Here is a 10,637-nt window from a genome sequence, read left to right on the forward strand (position 1 = left end):
ACCTTCGTGCCTTGCGTGTTAACAGTTAACGTATCGGATTCCCGCACTACCGCCCAGGTAAGCGTTTGGCGTGATCGTTGGAAAAGGATTATTATGTTGCGCCAACGGAATGGCCAGTCCCATCCACTGACCCTTCTGAGTGAAATGCATTTCCCCTTCAAGTAAAAGGGAAAGTATCCCTTCATCGGCCGTTCCACTCCGCGGTGCAATATGTTGTGATGTTTGCGTGTTAATATCGTGCAATGGCTTGTTGAGATTCGGTTGCCCATGAACCGAAAGACTTTTGCATTGGGAAATCGGACGGGTCAAGCCGGGTACTTTTGTGGGTTCTTCATTCCCGAGAGGGGGTTCGTTTAGGACGATTCTTTTGCGGCGCACATCGCAATAAAACGGTCAATAAAGTGTCCCTTTTTGTGTCTGTTTTGCCCATGCAAACAGAACAAAGCTCCCTTTGTCGCCAAATACAGTGCTTTCCGATACATTTAATGACATGTTCGATGAGCCCATCAATAATCACTCTCCCAAAGTCCGCAGCGAGAGAGGGCACTCTCACGCAACACAATAACGTTGTCAACAGCGGGCCACTTGAATCACGATCATAAATAGAATGTTAGCGCTGTATGCTGTCCATGCCTGTCGGGCATTAGATTTAACGGTGGTAAGTGCTCCGACCCGAGCCTTTCCCCGTCGTTTTGAATCGAAGAATCGAAGGACCGAACGTCAAACGGTGTGCAATCTGAACCGAAGCGAACTTACTTTCCCCTGCACAAACCAACTCCCGGGGACTGGCCGTACTGTTCGCTTTCCCTCTGCCGCGAGCCGCAGGGAGGATGTGTTTGTCCCTGCAGTACATAGACACAGTTGTCACCTATTGTACGGCCCGCAGCCGTCAACCGTTTAACCGGCTGCCATCGCTTGATTGAGGGGCGATGATTAATTGATCGCATCACGGTTCGCAACAGTGTGCTTTTATTCTTCGTTCCCATTGCTACCAGCCAGCAAGGCTTCGATGTCACTCCGACGGTGCAGTGCCACTCTCCCATGACGAGGCCGTGCAAATGCTTTTGGACCGCGGTTTGCCGATTTTCCTTACATCACGATCTGTGCACAATGTGCGGCTGGTGGTTCGTTTTTCATATGCAAAATCGGGAAAAACCATCCCGGCTGGAGGGGCAGAAGAACCGGGGAAAGCAATTGCCTTGCCGTTCCGTATGGATGCCACCGGCGAAAGAGGATATTGAAATATTTTAATATTAATAATTTCATCAATCCCGATTATCGTAGGTGCGTGTCGGTGCCGACGGTGCGGCCGAAACCGTCACACAAACCGAGTGCAAAGGTTATGAAAGTGGGAAAAGCGTGCGAAAAATGGTCGGAACGTAGCGCAGGCTAATAAAAGATCCTTGGTGCGGAGGGTTGGGCTGGTAGTGGTGCTGGTGTTGGTGAAAGTAGCGATTAGGGAAAGTCACCTACAGTATCAGAAGACGATGCCACGGTTCAGAGCGCTGATTTGCAGGCGGCTATGGAATGTTTCATTACCGTACTGATGGTGCGAAGGGGATGAGAAGTCGTTCCGCAGGATTTCCGTTGCTAGGTGACTTAATAAAAGTGTGAAAATTGTTCCGAATTGAATTAGAAAGGCTGTGGAATTTGCGTGGCACGGATGGACGAAAGCTTGTTCTGAATGCTCATAGAAAGCAATGTTTGTAGACTGTACTTTTGCTTGCGCTTCTAACACTGTCCCTACATTTAATACTTTTGCTTATTTCAGGAAACGGTAAAAGAGCTAAATTGTATCTTGTTTAGCTGTTTATTACTAGAAGATTTAGGTAAAATTTACAATAATTTGTTGTTGTTTTTTTTTGTTCAAATGTTTAAATTACCAAAGACGCTTCTGTGAATAATTTCAGTTCGCTGCCTTTTTTCTTATTTATCATTGTTAGGACATCCATTAAAATACACATTTTGTATGCCTCTTACCTTCGTTTAATTACAAAATTATTTGAAAAAAGTATTCCCACGCTCCGAACCTTCCTATTTTGCTTTCAAGCTCTCCCTCCGGAAAAAGCCCTCTAATTTCTCACCTCTCATCATTAGCAGCGAACAAAAACAAACACTACACCTTAAGCCCATGACATCAATCCCGCCTCTTCCTGTGCTGATGACTTTATAATCCACCGCCAGGCACCAACAATTCTCCAAAAAAAAAAAACCAACACCGGTTGTGAGGTTTCCCGTCGCCCGTCGGTTCGTTCGTGTATTACCTTCGCACGCATCCTTCTGTCTGTCGGGTGAAAGTGATTGATAAGATTTTCCACACCACGTTGACACCGCGTCGATCACAGTGCGCCTGATAAAGGGGAAAAAGTGGCGGACATCTAAAAAAAACAAAAAACAAACGTCACAGCTTATCTGGTGCTCGGCGGTACCATGTACGTGCAAACCTCTTGAGCGAAGTAATTAAAGAAATTTACATATCAAAACATGCACACGTCGCGGTGCGTCACGCCGATGCTAACGACGATGTGGCGGACGGGCGTGCGGCAGGATAACGATTGTGCTGCAAAAAAAAAACACTCACAAACACAGATCCTGTGCAGGAAAAGTGGCTGGAGCCGCAAAACTGTGCGCGAAAGTGGCGAATGGGCTGATGAGGCAAGTGAGGTAGGTGTCACTTTCACCCGAGCAGCGACCGTCGTTAGGTCATGCGATAATTGAATTAGCCGAGAAAGCAAACGGTCGCCTTCCACTGGGATTTTTTTTCTATCGCTAAAAACATACCGTTTTCCTGCCTCCCTGTCTCCTACTGCCACTTTACCCAGAAACCGGCAATCCACCGCCACCACCATGCGCGAAAAGGGGTGGCGAACGTGTTGCGGGAACCGCGCGGTGATTGCTGCGTAGGGTTTTTTGATGCTATTTGCCGCTTTTGATGTCGCGCCCGAAATCTAATTGAAGCCGTTTAGATAGTATGAGCGATAATTAAGTGACGTGGCACGGCGGAAGTAAGTTGTCTCTTTGACTCGTCAACCGAGCAAGGGGGAAAGCGCGGTTACGCGTGATCATTAGCCACCGAGGCGCAAATGATCAATCACGGGATGGATAGGGCTGCTCAAACCTTGGGCCCTCGTTAATGAAGGGTTAAATAGATACAGCACTGTATCATTACTCTTCCGCTTATCTTGCGCTAAAGTGTTGTTTTTGATTTAATACTTAAGCGCTTCAACGCGTTTAGCTGTTTAACCACACTCGCTTGGCGTGTAATTGTGCTGTTGAGAAATGAACGCAACACAACCGCAGCCCAGTTCAATCGTAAAGGGGTAGAAGAGCAAACAAATAAAATAATGTTTACTCGATCGAATAAAATCCCTATCCCGAAATCATAACGCTAGATGGTACAACTTTTCAACAACATTTATGATCGAAGTGAAACCTAATGCCGCCCGGTAACCGATCCTTTCCATCCCTTCCCGGGAGTCCCTGGGAGCAAAATGAAATCAAAACGATTGTTCAACACTTTTGTTTACACCCGGACAAGCAAACTCACCCGCTTGGCGTACAAAAGTTTCGCATAAATTGTACCCCAACTGCCAGCCGGCTATCCCGTCTAATCGAAATCGGCAAAAATCCATCCAAATTGCGGAACCAGCAACCTGGCAGACCTTATTATGGTCGGTACGCAAGCAGAGGGAGCGTTATGATTTTTCGGGAAATGTATTATTTACACTTTCCTTTCACGCGGCTCAATCCGCCGGCCGAAGGGAAGGGAAAACAAGGACAGAACTCCTTGTCCACCGGAAACAATGCACGGAAAATCGATGAATGGCAACCGGCAACCGGCAGTAATGAAAGGCCCGTCCGATGCACTTAAGACGCTTCATAAATCTACATCCGTACTTGAATGGGAAGCGCGTCGAAGCTATATTCCTTCGCGGTTGTTTATTTTTTAATGCCACTCTCTGTTCCCCTCGGAAACGGCAGCTTCGGGGGCATTGTGTAGCCGTGGTAGTAGGAAACGGGAAGAAAGGAAAGCTGCTCATATTTTGGGGATGATTTTTCCTTCGCTGAGGGTAGCATTTTTTATTCGCGCTTTCTTTCCTCTATCATAAGGCAAACATTAGCAGGGGGAGGGGAGGGAGGAGAAGAATAGGAGAAAGCCTTTCCAGCAGCAGTCCCGGTGCTGTTTGAGCAGCATTGAATTTGAATAATAATAAATCGTCATTCAATAGAAACCGACCGGCAACCAGCGAAGCAATTTTCTTTTGTTGATGTTCTTTCGAGAATGCTTAATTCTTTCCACGGCCCTGCGACGGCGATGCTCTTGCGCCTTTCTCGATTGCTTCCACTTTCTACACGGCGAGAGTGAGAGAGAGAGAAAGAGAGAGAGAGAAAGAGAGAGAGAGAGAGAGAGAGAGAGAGAGAGAGAGAGAGAGAAGGTGAAAAGGGTTGACTTTTGCGTGAGGGGTACAGAGCATAGCACACGTTTGTGGCGTTTCGAACTGAAATAGTTTTACACACTGGGAGGATGCCTAACAACTCTGGGCAGAGCACAACATCCTGCGGCGCCACGGGTGCAAACTAAAGAAAGGTGGGCCGTGTCTCTTCCCCCTTTCCCCGCATCCGTGAGTGTGGAAAGATTGAATAATTTATAGATTTTGATTTATTCATTTGCATAAGAATTCGGGTTCGCGGTAAGCGCGTAAACCGAAACCCTGCCGGGAGAGCGGGGTTTGCCTTTCGGAAGGGCCTCGCGACTTCGCGGATAACCCCCGGGGTCGGCTGCTGCGGTGTAGCAATGTCAAGCTATTCGAATGCCAAAAGCAGCAAGCAGCACGAATACAGGTACCGGGGTGGGGAAGAAATTTTCCCGCACAAGGTAACTTTTTTTCCCCCTTCGCCTGACATGTGGAAAAGACATTCGGTGGTGCTGCAGGAATTCGCGAAACTGTGCCGCGGAACGACGGGAGTCAACCCCGGGATTTTGGGGAAGCGAAACAGTACGGCACGGGTAGAAAGTGGATTCGTAACTGGCAGGCAACTAATTTTCACAGCTGTCGTATGCAAATGACACCCGTGCGCGCTTGTATGGTGGCAGTCGCTGACTGTGGGGAGTAGGGGTTTGCAAGGTGAGTGTGCCGGGGTTGCAGGAGAATTGAACCTTTTTCGCAATCGGTTCCGTTTTAAACTGTCACAACTCTTTGGCGAGTGTCACAAGGCCGCTGGCGGTTGAGGGGTTGGTGTTGAGAAGTGAGGAGGCAATATATGTATCACACACGTCGAGCCGAGGGACTTGGTAGGGGGTAGGTCGATTAGAGAAAGCATGATTTTTCATCGTACTTCGTGGTTCGACTAACGGAAGAATCTATAGCGTAGATGGTAGTGATTAAAACTGATTCTAAATTGGATTTGGAAGAGTTGTTCAAGAGCTTCAGTTCGGGTTAAGTGGATAAAGTTTTACGATACAATGGTCGTGGTGGTGGTGGGCTCGAGACAATAAATAGACATTATGACATTCTAGTGAATTGGTTTATTTGTAGCCGCATGTGGTTTAGTTATTGCTGGAAGATTGAGATAAGCTTATGTGCAGCTGTAGTATGCACAAGTTAAACAACCCTTAGTCATAGTTTATTTACAGTGAAATCTCTGTAAGACGCAGTCTCTTCAAGATGAATTGTTTCTTTAAGATGACGGAGATGATTTTGACAGTCCCGTCATATTCCATACATGTTGTGTCTCTTCAAAATGAATGTCTTCCTAGGGCAAATGTTCTTCAAGCTGCATATGCGAATTGGTAGCCGAAATTCTCAAAGATAATTGTTTGGATGACAGATCGCAAAAATATTTATCAAAGTATGCCATGTTTTTCCCATGGTTTCTCGGATACTTCATAGCAACAATTTAATTAGAGTTCCTCAACATCAATATCTCTCTCAGCTGACGATCCTTTGAGGATTCACCTCAGAGATATTTCACTGTAATTCATCTAGCTATCTCAAAGCAAATTCCTGCTAAAATGGTGGAAGCCTTTTTTGGTCATCGAGAATATGGTCGTGCCGGATCTCGTATAAATTGCATCGTTTTTCGATGCGGAAATTGCTGAAATACTTGCACAGCATATGTTTCTATCAATTGCAAACCTATTCTAGTCCAGTTTAAGTAAAAAACATAGAAAAATAACATATTTTTTTAAGCGGCTCCAAATTGTTTGGCAAAATGCTTCGGTCAGCCGCCGCAAGATGCGCTAGTGAAAATCGAAATTACACTATCGAGTACGGACAAAGTAACTAGGCCTAAAAATAATGTCTCTAGGCCAAAGTTTCTATAATGTATCAACTAGCAAGTAAGTGCTGTGAGCCATCCATTTATTTTATATTTTTCTTATATTTTCTTTTATTTATCCTATCCTTAAATATTATCCTATTTATTTATTTCTTTTATTTTATTTATTTTATGTTTTCATAAAATAAAACAAATCAACAAATATGTGTTATATCACAATCCTGACACTGAAGATTCAGCAACATGGTTTTCTACGTTCTCAATTGGCAGCAATACGAAAACGAAGTAAAACATCTCCTACCAAATCGATACATATTTGATTTGTTAAGCTTCCTGCAATTTCATTCCCCTTCAATAAAAAAGGTTCCATTCTTCATCGATATCCTTACCCGCTGCATCGTTACTCGATCATCGTCGAAATCAGCCACCAGGGACATCCGTCAACAATGAAACGAAAAACAACGCTCATTACAAGCCTCTGCCCCGGTGCCCATGTGTATATGCGTATATTCATCGTACGGTTGGAAATCCTGCCGCCGGGGGGAATTGTTACGCTTCAACTCAATCACCTTACCGGTGGACTCTGCGTTCTTGTGTTGTTTTTCCTTATTTTGAGTGATTTTTCTTTGTTGCGAATTTTATTCCTGACAAAAGAAGGCGCTACAGATTTTCCACCAAAATCGAGCGTACCGTTTCGCGAACAGCAAAGATTCTCCCCTTCTCTCCGAGTCACTAGAAAAAAACTCCGGTGGTCCATAATACGCAACGCAACCTTACGCCAGCAATTACGCATCCGGTGCAGGATATTGCGTACCTTCGCGCTTGCTACCATTCGCAGTACGCATCCCATCCTCAAAACGGAAGCCATATTACGCTGAAGCCTGTCTTCATTTCACATCCGTTTTTTCTTTCTTCACATTTTGCTTCAGTGCAATAAAACCTGAAACACACACGCACGCACGCACTCAGGCGCACTGAAAATGTAAAAGGATTGCCCGTCCCGAGGAATCTTCAGCGATCGGATAGCCGGAAAATACCGGGACCGCTTCGCGTGAAGCATAGCAGTGAGCACGCAGCTTTACGCACACCGACCGGAAACATTTGGTTGAATGGCAAACCCCTTTTTGCACGGTGTGCACGGGTAATATCGTAAAAATAAATAGCAATAAAGTGATTTTTGCCTTTGAAGAGCGTAGATGCTAAGATAGTTCGCCACAAAAGCAGATCAGCGAACGGAACAACACCCCTAGTCGGCATGGAATCCATAACCCTGCGTAGCGCGATACGGATACGGCGTGCGTTTTCCTCCTAATGACTGCTGGGGATGGAAGCGTGCTAAGCAGCGATTTCGAAGCGATATTTCTTTATTTATGAACTTCCGAAAGCGATCGAAGGAAGGATAGTTTGCATGGCTCGATGGCTCGATAAACCCTTTTCTCTGCCGGCGCTAAACTATCGCTCGTAATGCTCATCCGTAACATCGTCGCCATGTCAGCCCCCACTCTCCTTTTGCGCAGCCCTTCCATTTCCTTTCGTACGGCTTTGCTGCCACGCAAAGCAACTGTAATTGACATCCTTCAATTTAGCTCGGAATGAATGATGCGCCCGAATGTGAAACTTCCGACGTGCGAGAAGGGAAAACGGGATAGGGGAACGGGGAACGTAGAACAGCGATAAATGTGGAAGCATTTTTCGCAATATTCGATTAAAACCACGTGACGGAAATTACATCCCATTTAGATGTTTCGCAGCGAGAAATGTTTGCCTTTCCTGGGGGTGTCTTGCTATTCTTTTGGCTAAGAAAGCGAAATCTCTTTTTAAAGGAAAGAAGAAGATAGATTGAAAAATAGGTTATAGCGTATCAAGGAGGTACATACTGCGCCAGTGTGCTTTACTTTAACGACATCGAGTTTGAAACCGGTAAGTAGTACTAAAAATAGCTGTTAAAAGGTTAAGCAACATATACATCCTGATGTATTTCAAATGTATTTTGAACTGTACATTGGACCTAACATATAACCTAACAGTAACACAAATTAACCATAACGTACTTTGGTTTTTATGCCAAGTAAGAAAGATAATTTAAAAGATCTATTATTTACGAGCTTATGCTGGAATGATTTTCATAAAAAAAACTATAGCAATCTATGTGAAAAGTGATTTTTTAAAATATCTTCCATGATTTATGAACGAGAAAATTGATTTTAATTATTTTCCACAATCAAAAAGAATATCTTAAGACAAAAGAAAGCAAATTCAATTTCGCTATGAATATCATGCAGACAGCACCATTGAGAAGCGCCAACAGTAACAAAACACCGGCAAAATAGCCAAGACAAACTAACAAACTTTCGTCGTACAACTCCCGTCATCAATTAAACTCTTTCTATTCGATTTGTTCAATCAAACCACAAAAAACAGCTAAGAATAACCATAAAACAATACACGCCAATGACTCGTATTGAACTTTGGTTGTAAATTAATAAAACTTTCCCCGTCTAATTACCCGTGCGGAACTTTTCGCCCAATCAAACTCAACGCCACACTACAAAATTTTATTGCACGAAACTTAGCGTCAAGCCACAGGCTACTCAAGTTCGTAGCTTTCAGCACACGCCGTACGCTACTGTACGAAGTATTTCAACAAAAAGAGAAGCCAGTAAAAAAGCACCCAGCTTCCGGCACGCTGATGGTACCGGAAAACGATACCACCACTCCAATCGTGATAGATCACGGGTATCCGGAGCTGTGAAATGAGCAAAGATGCTAAGGAAGCGAAGAGACCGCAGCGATTCTTCACGCGCCAGCCTCAATAAGTGCACCCACAATTAAACGCCACGATCGCCCATTGTGTCAACTGGTGGAATGTGCCACAAATGGTCCTAGGGGAACAGAACGTGAACCGTGAGGACAGAAGAAATAAAAATAAAACAATGAAAGCATTCCGATTGTTCCTGGTAGCATAAAAAAACGCATTGAATTCATTCCACCATACCATACCATAAAGTACTGTTAGCAAGGGACGGGAAGAACTCATCAAATAAGGGTTGGTCTGCCGGCACAATCTTTCATTCGCGATCGTTTGAAAACGTTTCAAAAAATCTACGACGGAATAAGTCATCAAAAAGTCGGTCGTATAAATTATGATTCGCCTGATGTCTGTCGTCAAATGTCTGATGCTATCGATTGGTGCTTCGTGCTGCGCGATAAATTATAAGTGCCTTTTGGCTTGTAGTTGGCCAATGGGATGTAAGGGATGTAAAAACTCGTGAAAAGAATACCAGAACGAGCAGTTACATGTTGATGCTATTTAACTTTTCATTTATTATAGCGACGGCCATTGCTAGTTCAATCAAACATTGGTGCTTCAATCAAACGGGAGAGAGTTGGTGCTAATGTTGTATTTATTGCATTTATTACAAACCCTGGAAATGAAAGTACTTTCTTCACTGTATATTAAATTTACTCACAGCAGTGTACTTCACTCCCCATCGATGCCTTCCTTCACTTAGCATCGGTGACAGTTTGGAATAAACGACTCAATTTAGCGAATTGCAGCGTCAAACGCATGAACCTAAAATGGACACATGTGTTCGCAATCGCACCTTCTGGTGGAAGGCAAATTTCACTCCCTTGCGTGTCGATTCCATCCATTCACGGTGAACAACGGCGAACAGCAAAATGGGAACAAAATTTATTGACATTTCGCTAGCCCATCCACAGTGCAAAACCGTTTTCTCCGTGGTGGTCCTTCCCTGCGCCAAAGGTCCAACGCACAGATAAACACACATTAGCGCAAAATGCGTGTGTGTGCGTTGGCAAGCATCGTCGCCCAAAGAGTGCAATAAATATGCGGGCAAATTTGATTACAAGGCCCTCAGGAATCGAGCGCTTATCCGCCGGCGTGTGTGAGAGAGAGCGACGGAACAGATTCCTGCTGACGTGGACAGCGAACCTTTTTCGGCACGGTTGACGATTTCCATCCTACGAAACCAACCCCAGTGCACCTTTCACCTCGGGCAGGCAACAACCGGACACAACACAACACCGCGAAGCGGAGGCAAAACGGAACAAGGCGTCCGGGCATTGTCTAGCTCACTGAAACGATGGGAAAAATAAGGAAAAAACACACACACACACACACACACACACACACACACAGGACATTATTATTTATTTTTATGGGCTGGCGAAAAGATTTATCGGTTCAATTTTGCTAATAGATTTTCTATTATTAGTTACTGTACTGTTACTGTGTTGTGTACAGCAGCGGTGTCAGGGCAGTCTCGCCGTACCTACGCGAAGGAAACGTTCAATTCTTGGCGGTGAAATTCATCCTCACTTACTAAACTCGGCCT

The sequence above is a fragment of the Anopheles merus genome, chromosome 2R (assembly GCF_017562075.2).
Source record: "Anopheles merus strain MAF chromosome 2R, AmerM5.1, whole genome shotgun sequence".
NCBI classification, from domain to species: domain Eukaryota; kingdom Metazoa; phylum Arthropoda; class Insecta; order Diptera; family Culicidae; genus Anopheles; species Anopheles merus.